A 12,188-nucleotide genomic window follows, 5' to 3' on the forward strand; every position below is an offset into this window, starting at 1 on the left:
TTAAAAGATCTATGTCATTATAACTTCTTTCTCTAAATGCTGCACACTGTGGGGGTGGATTTGGGCAGTGAGTAGATTAACGAGTGTTTCTATGTTCTCAGTAAAAGAACTGAAACAGTATTCCACTTTCTTAACACTTCTAAGGGATTCCAAAAGCTTGTTCTAAAAAGACTAAATAGACAGGACTTATCCCACTACCCCATTCCCTCTACCTCTGCTTCAAATGTTTAACACAACGACAGAGGAAGAAGTTACTGTGTATGTTGTTACTTTGCTTATGTAATAATCTCTTCAGTACTTTGAGAGCTGAATAAACACATTCGATGGTGCATTTACTAAGCAGTATTTAAAAGGGGCTTGCCAAGCATTTAAGGTAGAGGGGAACACAGAGGAATACTTATATCTTTAGCTAAAGAACGATGAGTGGAAGGCTGAGTGGAACATAAATAACTGTGTGGATTGGTTGGGCCAAATTAGTTTCCGTATGATGCACTCAGTGGCCACTTTATTTGGTACCTAATAAAGTGGCCCACTGAGTGCATGTTCATGGTCTTCTGCTGTTGTAGTCCATCCACTTCAAGGTTCGATGCGTTATGCTCAGAGATGCTTTTCTGCACACCACTGTTGTAACGTGTGGTTATGTGAGTTACTGTCACCTTCCTGTCCGCTTGAACCAGTCTGGCCATTCTCCTCTGACCTCTCTCATTAACAAGCCCTTTTTGCCCACAGAATTGCGACTGACTGAATTTTCTTTTTTGCTACCCATTCTTGGGGACCTCTAGAGACTTCTATCTGTGCAAATCCTAAGAGATCAGTAGTTTCTGAGATGCTCAAACCAACCCATCTGGCACCAACAATCATTCCATAGTTAAAGTCACTTAGACCACATTTTGTCCCTATTCTGATGCTTGGCCTGAACAACAATTAAACCTCTTGACCATGTCTGCATGTTTTTATGCATTGAGTTGCTACCACGCGATTGGTTGATTAGATATATGCCCTTTAGGAGATATACAGGACAGGTGTGCCTAATAAAGTGGCCACTGCATGTATATGCAAAGTGATTACCATGCTGTGTTATTGCATCCCAGACAAGTAGATCATAATAAGAATATCTTTATTTTAAAGAGGAGGGTCAGAAAAAGGAAAGAAGGTAATGTGAGGCCTAGGGACCTCTAGAACCATTGCCTTCCTTCTTATAGCTATCTTTCACATAGATCTATAGACACAGAAGGCCTCACTGATGCACCTCTACAGCACTGGATGTATGCAGAAGGAAACAGGATTATCCAGGTGACATTGTACGGACTGACGAAACGACTGATAAAAGTAGAGAACATCAGTTTCTCAGGCAAGATCTTCACACAATACTACATTTTTAAGATTTCTAACATAGTCCTTCAATGGACAGAAGATTATATTTTCTTAATCGTTATCCAGTTTCCAGATTTTGAAAGGAACCACTACTCGTTACTCTCCCTCTCTGCAAGTATTTTTGCTGGGGAGGTGAATGCCAACACCAAGGTCAGTCCCTGAGGCTGTGAATGAATGTATTCACGGATGCTTTGGAGCAAAGGCAACAGTTTGAGTGTAAATTGGAAATATTCAAGGAACCAATGAAAGGAAGCTTGAGTCTCAAAATAATGTGGTGTAGAGAGCCAAGGTCGGGCAATAACTGACAGGTGAACATGCAACATAACACCCAACAAAACTCAATGCAGTCTTACTATCAAAGTAGATGAATTTTACCACATGCAAACTTGAGATTCATTTTCTTGCAGGCACTTTCAGGTAAAAAAAAATGAAATGCAATAAATTTTTGAGAAACTAGGTATAAACAGACAAAGACAGATTAACAACCAAATCCACAGTGTCAACGCAGGCAGAGCAGCTGGGCCAGACGGCATAGCTGGGTGTGTCCTCAGGGACTGTGCTGACCAGCTTTCAGAGGCTTCTCCTGAAATCTATGACCTCTCTCTGTCCCTTCATGCTTCAAAACATCAGCCATCACACCAATCCCAAATCAGTCAGTGCTAACGTGTCTCATTGACTACAGATCAGTTGCACTCACCCCCACAGCCGCTGGATGCCTGGAGAGACTGGTTATGTCCTACATTAAGACCACCATCCTTGCTACCCTAACCAACACCAGTTTGCCTATGAGGCAAACAGATCAACTGAGTTCGCCATCTCCATCGTTCTCCACATTGTACTGGCACACCTGGAGCACAAGGACACTGACGACAGAATGCTTTTTATTGACTACAGTTCTGCCTCCCCAACAAGTTGATCATTAAACTACACAATCTGGGACTCAATATATCAATTTGCAGCTGGACTTCGGACTTTCGTACCAATCACACCCAGACAGTCAGACTAGGGAAGTGCGCATCAACCTCCCTGACCCTGGACACCGACGCACTACAGCGGTGTGTACTGAGCCCTCTCCTTTACTCCCTTTTCACCCGTGGCTGTGTCCCTGCCTATGCCACCAATTCCATGATCACATTTGCAGACGACAACACAGAGATTGGTTTAATTACAAACAACAACAAAACCTCATACAGAGAGGAGGTGCTTAAAAACTGTCTGAGTGGTGAAATAACCATAACCTTTTACTCAACATCAAAAAAAACCAGAGAAATGATTATTGATTTCAGGAAATCAGAGAAGGTGTGAACAACCACCACTGCTCAAACGGTGAAGCAGTGGAAAGGATCTCCAGCTTTAAGGTCCTGGGAGTGAGCAGCACAGAGGAGCTTTCTTGGACCACCAATACCTCCTTGATATAGGGAAGGCCCATCAGTGCCTATAGAGTTTAAAGAGAGCAAATCTGTCCCAACAGCTGTTGGCAAACCTTTATCAATGTGTAATTGAGAGCATACTGACCTGTGGCATGACAGTATGGTGCGACAAGATTGACCAAAAAGCACATCAGGAATGATCAGGACTGCACAGAATACCACTGAGGCACAACTACCAGATAGGGAGACCATCTACAACTCACAATGTCTACAGTGGACTCGTAAAATCATGCTGGACTCATTCCACCCCAGTGATCACTTGTTCAATCTCCTACCATCTAGCAGGAGATACAGAAACATCTCTGCATGGACATCCAGGCTGAAAAACACCTTTTTTCCCCAGAGCCATCGTGCAACTGAACAATGGTCTATTTCAGAGTTGTTTGCTTTTAATTCAGTTGTAACTGAGGTGTCACTCTAAATAACTCAGACATTATTTTAAATTTAGTCATTGTGTTTTTAGTACAGGTCGACCTTCACTAATCCGACTAACTGTAATCCGGTTCCTTCGATAATCCGACGCTGATTATGCTTAATGGGATCCTTCTGTAATTCGGCATTTTCATTAATCCGACACTCCTCAGGTCCCAATGGTGCCGGATTAGTGAAGGTTAGCTATTGCTTAATGTGATCCTTCTGTAATTCGGCATTTTCACTAATCCGTCACTCCCCAATGGTGCCGGATTAGTGAAGGTCGACCTGTGATTGAACTGCCAGTGTGAGGCTTTGCACTGAATGCAGTAATACTGCAATCTCGTCCTCAGCAATGGCAATAAAGCATTAACTAACTAATGTGCAAAAGAAGACAAACTAGAGCCATAGAACACCACAGCACAGAAACAAGCCCTTCAGCTCATCTAGTCGTTGACACTCATGTACCTATCCAAATTTCTCTTAAATGTTGAAACCGAACCCACATCCACCACTTCTGCTGGCAGCTCATACACAGTCTCACCACCCTTCGAGTGAAGATATTCCCCCTCATGTTCCCCTACAGCATTTTACCTTTCACCCTTAACCCATGACCTCTAGTTCTAGTCTCACTCAACCTAGTGGAAAAAGCCTGTGTGTATTTACCCTATCTATACCCCTCATAGTTTTGTGTTTATCTATCAAATCTCTGCTCATTCTCCTATACACTAGGGAATAAAGTCCTAACATATTCAAACTTTCTTATAACTGAGGTCCTCAATTCCAGGCAACAACCTTGTAAATTTTCTCTGCACTCTTTCAATCTTGTTGTCATTTTTCCCTGTGGGTGGATGACCAAAGCTGCACACAATACTCCAATTTAGGCCTCATCCACGTCTTTAATACCTTCAACATAACATCCCAGTTCCTGTACTCAATACTTTGATCTATGAAGTCAATGTTCTAAAAGCTTTCTTTACAACATTAAATCCCATCTCCCATTTTTCAGCCAATTTTTCCATCTGGTGCAGATCTGCTGCAAGCTTTGATAATCTTCCACTACAGCCCCAGTCTTGGTGTGATCAGCAAATTTGCTGATCCAGTTTACTGCAATATCATCCAACAAAACAAAAGTGACCCATTTAAGTAAAGAAAGTTACCTTTATAATTTTGCATTGCTGAGAAGACTCTTAATGCTAATTAAATGCACAGTATTGGCCTTACCATTGTTGCACAAGGTGCAGTTCGATGTTACTGGTTTATGTTATAGATTCATGCAGCATTAAAACAGGCCGTTCATCACACAGATCCACACTGATCATAAGCACCCATTCACAATAATCCTGCACTAATCCCCTTTCATTCTCCCCAAAGGAGATAATTTAGTGAGCCACATTTTAGTTTCTGGTTTTGGATCTGCATGGGAGAATGCCATATTTTTTGTTATCAGTTGCAGTCAGCTAATAAAACACAGGCAAGAAATTAAACTCAGAAGCTTGTATAGTTTACTGGATAAGTCTCTGTATTTTAGGCTGTTATGGACCCACCCAATGTCAGGAAGATCAAACATGAAATAATGCAGACCAGGTCAGAGAAACACAACTATGTATATAACTCTAGAAACATAGTTCTAATAATTGTGTTCATATTTCTGTATTTTTACTTATATGTACCCTACATTTATGATAAATTCTTTTCCTTGGAAAATGTCTTAGAAATGAACTTGATCTATGAGAGTTAAAGATACATTAGAAAAAGGGTTATTTCAACATTCTGCCGTGGGTTGCAAAGTCATAGTCAAGGGGAAGTAACAGCATGAATCTAACCACTACTGAGCACTTCTTGCATGTTGATACATGATGTTGCTCAAGATCAGCCGTTAATATTTGTCCATTCTGTACATGCAAGATAGAGCATATCTCTGCCGTGGATTTGTAGACTTAACATTATTTAGTCACTAATGAGCACAAAATTAAATTATTCAAATCTGAAGAAAACCTGCTTAAAACATGACTAATCATGGTAATTAAGTTCAATTTCATTTTTGGATTTTTACTTCTTTTTTTGCTATCATTTTTGACAATAAGTCTACTTTGAGAAAAATGACAACCCAAATAATTTGCCTATGATATCTGAAAACTAGTACATTGAAGCTGTAATGGAAGCTCTACTTTTGGGGCTCTAGGCACTTGTGTACTCAGTATTCCATTTCTTGAATTAAAAGCTCAAAGTATATTTATTATCAAATAACTACATATAACCATTACAATTGTTTCCTTACGGGCAGCTAAAAACCCATTGTGCAGAAAAAACAAATCACGTAAACAACAAAAGTAAGCAAATAACATTCAGAAGTGAAGCTCACGAAAATGAGTTCACGGCCACGTAGCCGGTCACAGCCGATCCAAAGCTCAAAGTTCAAAGTTCAAAGATCCAGGAGCCACTTTTTTGTGAGTCACAGCTCAGTGCAATGCAGAGATGAAAAATCCTTGTGAGCAGCAAGTTGAACACCAGCCCATCCCTCTTCTCTCATCCCAACACCATGACCTTTTGAATCTGGCCTTGCACTTAAATTGGCCAAACAGTTCCTTGCTCTCGGACCTGGGCTCCGCTGCTTCAATACACTCTTGGGCCTGGGATCTGCAGCCTCGATTTGGCCCGCACCCGACCTTTCCAATCTAGCCTGGCACTTACATAGATCAAACATCAGCTTGTTCCTCGCTCTCAGGCCCAGTACCCACCCCCCTCAACTCACCTCAGCTCCGCCGCTTCAAATCACCTCCAAATATTGGCTCCTTCCCTGCCACCCCAAAACAGCCCTTACACGGCACGCCGCAGCTGAACTGCACCAAGACCTGAGCTCACACTGCAAAAATGCCAGGTGGTACAGGCGGTTCAAAGTTCAACTTTGAAAAGGAAGTCACAGGCTATTGATTGGGGTGATCGTTTTCCAGAAAAAGTGTGAATAATGAAGTAGTTAATAGTTTTATTTGTGAGAATTAGGCACTTTACAGTCAGCAGCAGATGTCTCCATTTTACCTAATAAGGAAAAAATGGTCTACTAGTGGAACATTTGAAATTTCAAGGTCAGCAAATGATATTTTTTAGATGGGATGATTAACATCCAACAGATATGATTACCTTCATGACACCATCTAGTACTGAGATTCAGTTTTACTAGGACTTCTCAGCACCACACACAGTTAAATGATGCTTTGATTTCAAAGGCAGCCACTTCAGCAGTTGAGCTGTTTTGTCCCCATTTGTCCATGCATTACTGATTAGCTTACTAGTTAAGAAATGCTAATCGTAGCGCTCTTGGGCAATTTGCTGTTGATTGGGGGTAGATGAGTTCACAATTTGCCGGGCAGTAGTAGCTACTTTGGTTTTTATGGGACCAAATAATGTTAATCATTTTGCACTTTGTTGGCTTGATAGCAGTGTTGTATCAGTAATGATATAGCTTGGCTATAAATATGTCTAGTTTTTGAGCACTGTAGCTGGGATGCTGTCAAAACCTTTGTAGCAGCCAGTGTATTTAACTATGTATTGAAATAATATGAAGTAAATTGAATTGGGCTACCCTATTGATGGAATCTCAGGAGGATGTACAAATCATTCTTTCTGCCCCACTGGCTAAGATATTTGTAAGTGTTCAAAGTACCTTTTGAACTCTGAAGCTGGGCCCTGTCAACATTGAGGATGAGGGTGTTAATGGAGTCTCCTCCTCCTGATCCAGTAAGCTAAATTAGTGTACTCAGCTGTTTAGTTGTCCAACACAATTCAGAACTAATCTAATACACTGGTCATGTGTCCACAAAACATGTTTTCACTTCACCAGGCTGGTATCCATTTTTTTATTTATCCCAGGGGTTGTTTCTGATATGCTTGTTGCATTGTATGAGGGTTGGACCCCTGCTTCAATGATAAAAAAAAAGTAGGGTAAGGAAAATTCTAGATATTAAGGTCACAGATTTGCATTGGAATGTATTTCTGTTATACTGATGGTTATTAGTGACCTTTTGGTGGCCAATTTTCATTTGTGAGACCAATTCTGAAGCCTTTGAATTTAGCATAATGGTAGTAGTGTCACACAACATGATGGAGGTTGTCTCCGGCCTGACCTTCACAAAGACTATGTGCTATCCATTTCTGTTTGGTCAGTACCGGAATGCAGCCAGATGGGTGAGCACATATCAGTTAGGTCTATCTCCCCCCCTTTTCTGACATCAACTGCTGTAAATCTAATTAGTCAGTTATATGAATTCAGTGGTTACCCAATTTAATGCTATTGAGAATTGAAATCTCTGATCCTGAGTAATTTGGTGCCTTGTGGGCCTTGGGTGATTCTTTTAAAACATGTTTGCTACGGAATAGAATTTATTATGTTTGTTCTTTAGCAAAGACAAATTTGCATAGGTAAAAATGCTAGAACTATTTTATTCACAGATTTACAGAATGGCTTCAACTTGACCGTATTTTACTCAGGACTTTCAGCCCACCAAGAGCACGTGTGTGTCCTGTTTGCCAACATCACCTCCAGTTCCAGGTGAACCCCCCCGCATTGCACATTGGGAATTGAAACTCGTTCTTAAGTACACACATAATAACACATCTTCTCCCTTTAAAGAAAACAAGCACAATAATATGTCCTCATAAACCTGCAAGACACGATAATTCTTTCCAACAAAGATACTTAGTTTCAGTTGTAATAAGCGAATGCAGTCTCTTATTTGCTCATCCACTCTCAATCCATCTACATGGTGGCTTAACGATCCCTTTTGGACTGCTATTTGTTTCCACAGATATCTTGCTTTCCTTTGCTGCATTAATACCAATGTCCTTAGGAGAACTCTGTTCTACATGTTTGTTTCTTTCACACCCTTCTGCCAAGATCCCATCTGTTTGTCTCTATTCTTGTTCTTGCTGCGTGACCTTAATTCACTCCACATGCCTCATAATGGAGCCATGGACTACGTCCATGTGATCAGTGAGTCTTAGCTCAATTTCCAACTGAGTCTGTCTCGATGCACAGAGTCCCTTCTGTTGGCTGCACATAATACTGTAGATAAAATCTCTGCCTGTTGGTTTGTGTTGAATTGTTGCTGTTGTTCTGAGCTTTTGGTCTGTGTTGTCTCCCCATCTTCCTTTTTATTTTTCCTCTTCAACTTCAGAGGAGATCATGGAGATATTTTTGACTTCCAGTCTTTAAGTGGAAGTCGATGAGAGACAGAAAGAATACTGTATTAGCTATGACTGATGTAATTTGTTAATAACATTCATGTTAATATGTTAGACGTTAAGACAAATCTAAAATTAACCTTCCTTTTAGTGAGATTCTTAACTTCTGTGAAATCAGTAATAATCTTTATGCCAGCCACAAAGCCTGCAGTTCAGAGTTGTGAACATGTGTTTGGAGATGTCCCAAACCATAACAAAGTGTTGCAGTACATGAGTCAAGAGAATAAGCTGTTATTTGCATTTCATTTTATCACCATTTTATTCTTTCCCTTTTAGAGAGTGTTGTGAGAGAAGGACAGAAGGTAACAATAAGTGGAACTCTCTCACCGGGCACAAATGCCAATTCTCGCTCGTTAGCTAACTCTGCTAACAGCCGAGTGACTCGGCAGTGAGAAGGTCACCTTTCACAAGCAAAATATGTCTAGCATTGGTATGATTTGGGGTCAACCAACCCGCAAGGTTGGGATGCTCCAATTAAGAAATGTTGATTGTTGCAACTGCTGTGTAAGTGCTGCCCACGCACAGTTATCAGTCGCCAAGAAATGACAGATTGTACCCCAGTATAAAATTACAAAGGAAGTATATTTACCAATTTGCAACTTCATTGGAGAATTAGTATGAGAAGAAAGATAAAACTGAAAGGGTCGGTTACAGTTAACCAGTCTAAATGTGCATATAAATGTTGGAGTTATTTCTGTAGTAGCTGGGTGTATAGCTTTACTTATGGCACCGAATTCCCATCACCAAATTTCCTTCTTGGATTCCTTTGTCTTCCAAAGTGCTCTTTGCATTAGGGTCTCCCCATCGGATGGGATCCTCCAAGCATCTTTCCCGATGCTCTTCTCTCCGCACCTCCCACCAAAAAGACCCCAAACCAGACTACTGACCTTCAGAAATCTCATCCCACTGGGCAGAAAGTTGCAACATGTACCCAGACATCCTGACTGGCTGACACAACGTTCCTAAGTTGGGCAACATGGTTCCTTATTTTAGTCTAAGCCAAAACACTCTTACTAGCAGGACACTCTGTTTTTACAGAAAACAGCTAATATAAAAATACCTCACAGCATACCCAGGACATTACAGAAGTGCAGAAGACAAGGTCTCCAGATTTTAGCCTTCACTCCCCAGCAGCCATTGTCTATTTTGTAGGAAACAGATGAGCGCTGAGTTATAGGCAGGCAAGTTTATCACAGCTCAGAGCTAGGAGATTTACAAACGCTCGGCATAGTCAAGAACAAAATGGAGCAGTGATGTTTGTAGTCAGATCCTCATTCAGGATGTATTCCACTTCAAATCAACCAACATTAAAGATATTAGGAGGTTGAGCTATAAAGGTAGTCTATTTTTAATGTGTGAAGGCTACAAAACAAAGCTTCACAACTCTGCATTCTACAAGGAACCAAGTAACGCCTGAACTGTGAGTTGAAGGAACTGCTGCAGGAACTAATCAGACAGAGGGACAGGCAGCACGGGCTTTACACTGACCCAAGAAAATAGGAGAGCAATCACACCACACAATGGCACGTGTTCGTTTAAGTGTAATGGTCTGCCTTCTTTCTCTGAACCCCTGTGGGTCTGACTGGCCACAAGACTAACAAATCCAGGGGGAACGACTGCCATGGTTCCTCCAAGTCTGGACTGAACCCCAAGAAGCAGTCGGATAAGAAAGGGGACTGGGAGACTAAGAGGTAGAGGGAGTCTGAGGGAGACTGTGAGAGAGGAAGAGAGAGGAAGACTGTGAGAGAGGGAGTCTGTGTGTGTGTGAGAGAGAGAGGGAGACTGAGAGAGGGAGGGAGTGTGAGAGGGGGAAAGGGAGACAGAGAGGGAGAGAGAGGGAGTCTGTGTGTGTGTGTGAGAGAGAGAGGGAGACTGAGAGAGGGAGGGAGACTGCGAGAGAGCGGGGAAAGGGAGACTGAGAGAGGGAGAGAGAGGGAGTCTGTGTGTGTGTGAGAGAGAGGGAGACTGAGGGAGGGAGTGTGAGGGGGGAAAGGGAGACTGAGAGAGGGAGAGAGAGGGAGTCTGTGTGTGTGTGAGAGAGAGAGGGAGGGAGACTGTGAGAGGGGGAAAGGGAGACTGAGAGAGGGAGAGAGAGGGAGTCTGTATGTGTGTGAGAGAGAGAGGGAGACTGAGAGAGGGAGGGAGGGAGACTGTGAGAGAGGGGCAAAGGGAGACTGAGAGAGGGAGAGAAAGGGAATCTGTGTGTGTGTGAGAGAGAGGGAGAGGGAGAGGGAGACTGTAAGAGTCAGTCATATTGCAATTACTAATTTGCCAAAGATTTGGAGAGGGATTTGGATCAGGATTTTGTGCCTCTGCTCATTTGCTTTTCTGCTGCAGGTTTTCGTTCAAACTAGCATGTAAACTTGGAATATTTTGTGAAGGTTAGGTTTGGCTTTTTAAGGCATTAGTTCTGGCTGTTGCGGTTTCCTGGAGACAACAAGGATATGCTACTTTTCCAGAATAGAACAAAGTCATGGTTTCAGCACGACTGCTGACATAGTATTCCATTGGAGACAGACCGAGAAAAGTTTTCACGTTGTTTTCCTTCACCTTTGTTGAGGTTGCAGAAACAATTTGGAAATTGGGCACAGAAAGTGTTTGATGATCAAGAAGCAAGGATAGAGAAACAACCAACACCCTAAGTGATTGAAGAGTAAACTATGATGCAGAAGAAAATGAAGGAGAAAATTTTGACTCAAAATCAACTTTTTTACATATGAAGTTTGTTATATTTCCCAATTCCTTTCAAATTGACTTTATGAATTACTTGCTTCTTTAATTGTTAGCTAGAATTTCAGGGATTGAAGTGAAGAATTAATTTTATTTTATTTAAAGATACAGTGTGGAACAGGCCCTTCTGGCCTTATGAGCAGCACCATCCATCAACAACAGGAATTCTGCAGATGCTGGAAATTCAAGCAACACTCATCGAAGTTGCTGGTGAACGCAGCAGGCCAGGCGGCATCTCTAGGAAGAGGTACAGTCGACGTTTCAGGCCGAGACCCTTCGTGATGAAGGGTCTCGGCCTGAAACGTCGACCGTACCTCTTCCTAGAGATGCTGCCTGGCCTGCTGCGTTCACCAGCAACTTTGATGTGTGTTACCATCCATCAACCCCCTGTTTAACCCTAGCCTAATCACGGGACAATTTACAATGACCAATTAGCTTACTAATTGGTATGGCTTTGGACTGTGGGAGGAAACTGGAGCACCCGGAGAAAACTCATGCATTCCACATGCAAACTCCTTACAGAGGATGCCGGAATTGAACTCCTGACTTCAAAACTCCGTGCTGTAATAGCATCGTGCCAACCGCTACACTACCGTGGCACCCAGAAGTAAAGAAAAGGTTTGCATTAATTTGAGTAAATTTGAGAAAAGAGCATTTTCTGAACTCCTTCAACAGCGCAAAGATGTTATTTTATTTATTATTTATTTATTTAGTGATATAGCGTGGAGTAGACCCTTACAGCCTTTGAGCCACACCGCCCCAGCAACCAACGACAAACCTGATTAGCACTAAAATAATCACTGGACAATTTACAATGTCCAATGAACCTATCCTTTGGACTTTGGAGGAAACCAGAGCATGTGCAGACAACCCTCACATTCCATGATGGAACAGATTCTGGAACACCCTGAACTGTAACAGCGTCATGCTAACTGCTATATGAGTTCCTAATCCTGTCAAATCACTAAGTTCTTCCTATCCTTACTATCTCCTTTCTTCTCT

The sequence above is a fragment of the Mobula hypostoma genome, chromosome 10 (assembly GCF_963921235.1).
Source record: "Mobula hypostoma chromosome 10, sMobHyp1.1, whole genome shotgun sequence".
In the NCBI taxonomy this organism is placed as follows: domain Eukaryota; kingdom Metazoa; phylum Chordata; class Chondrichthyes; order Myliobatiformes; family Myliobatidae; genus Mobula; species Mobula hypostoma.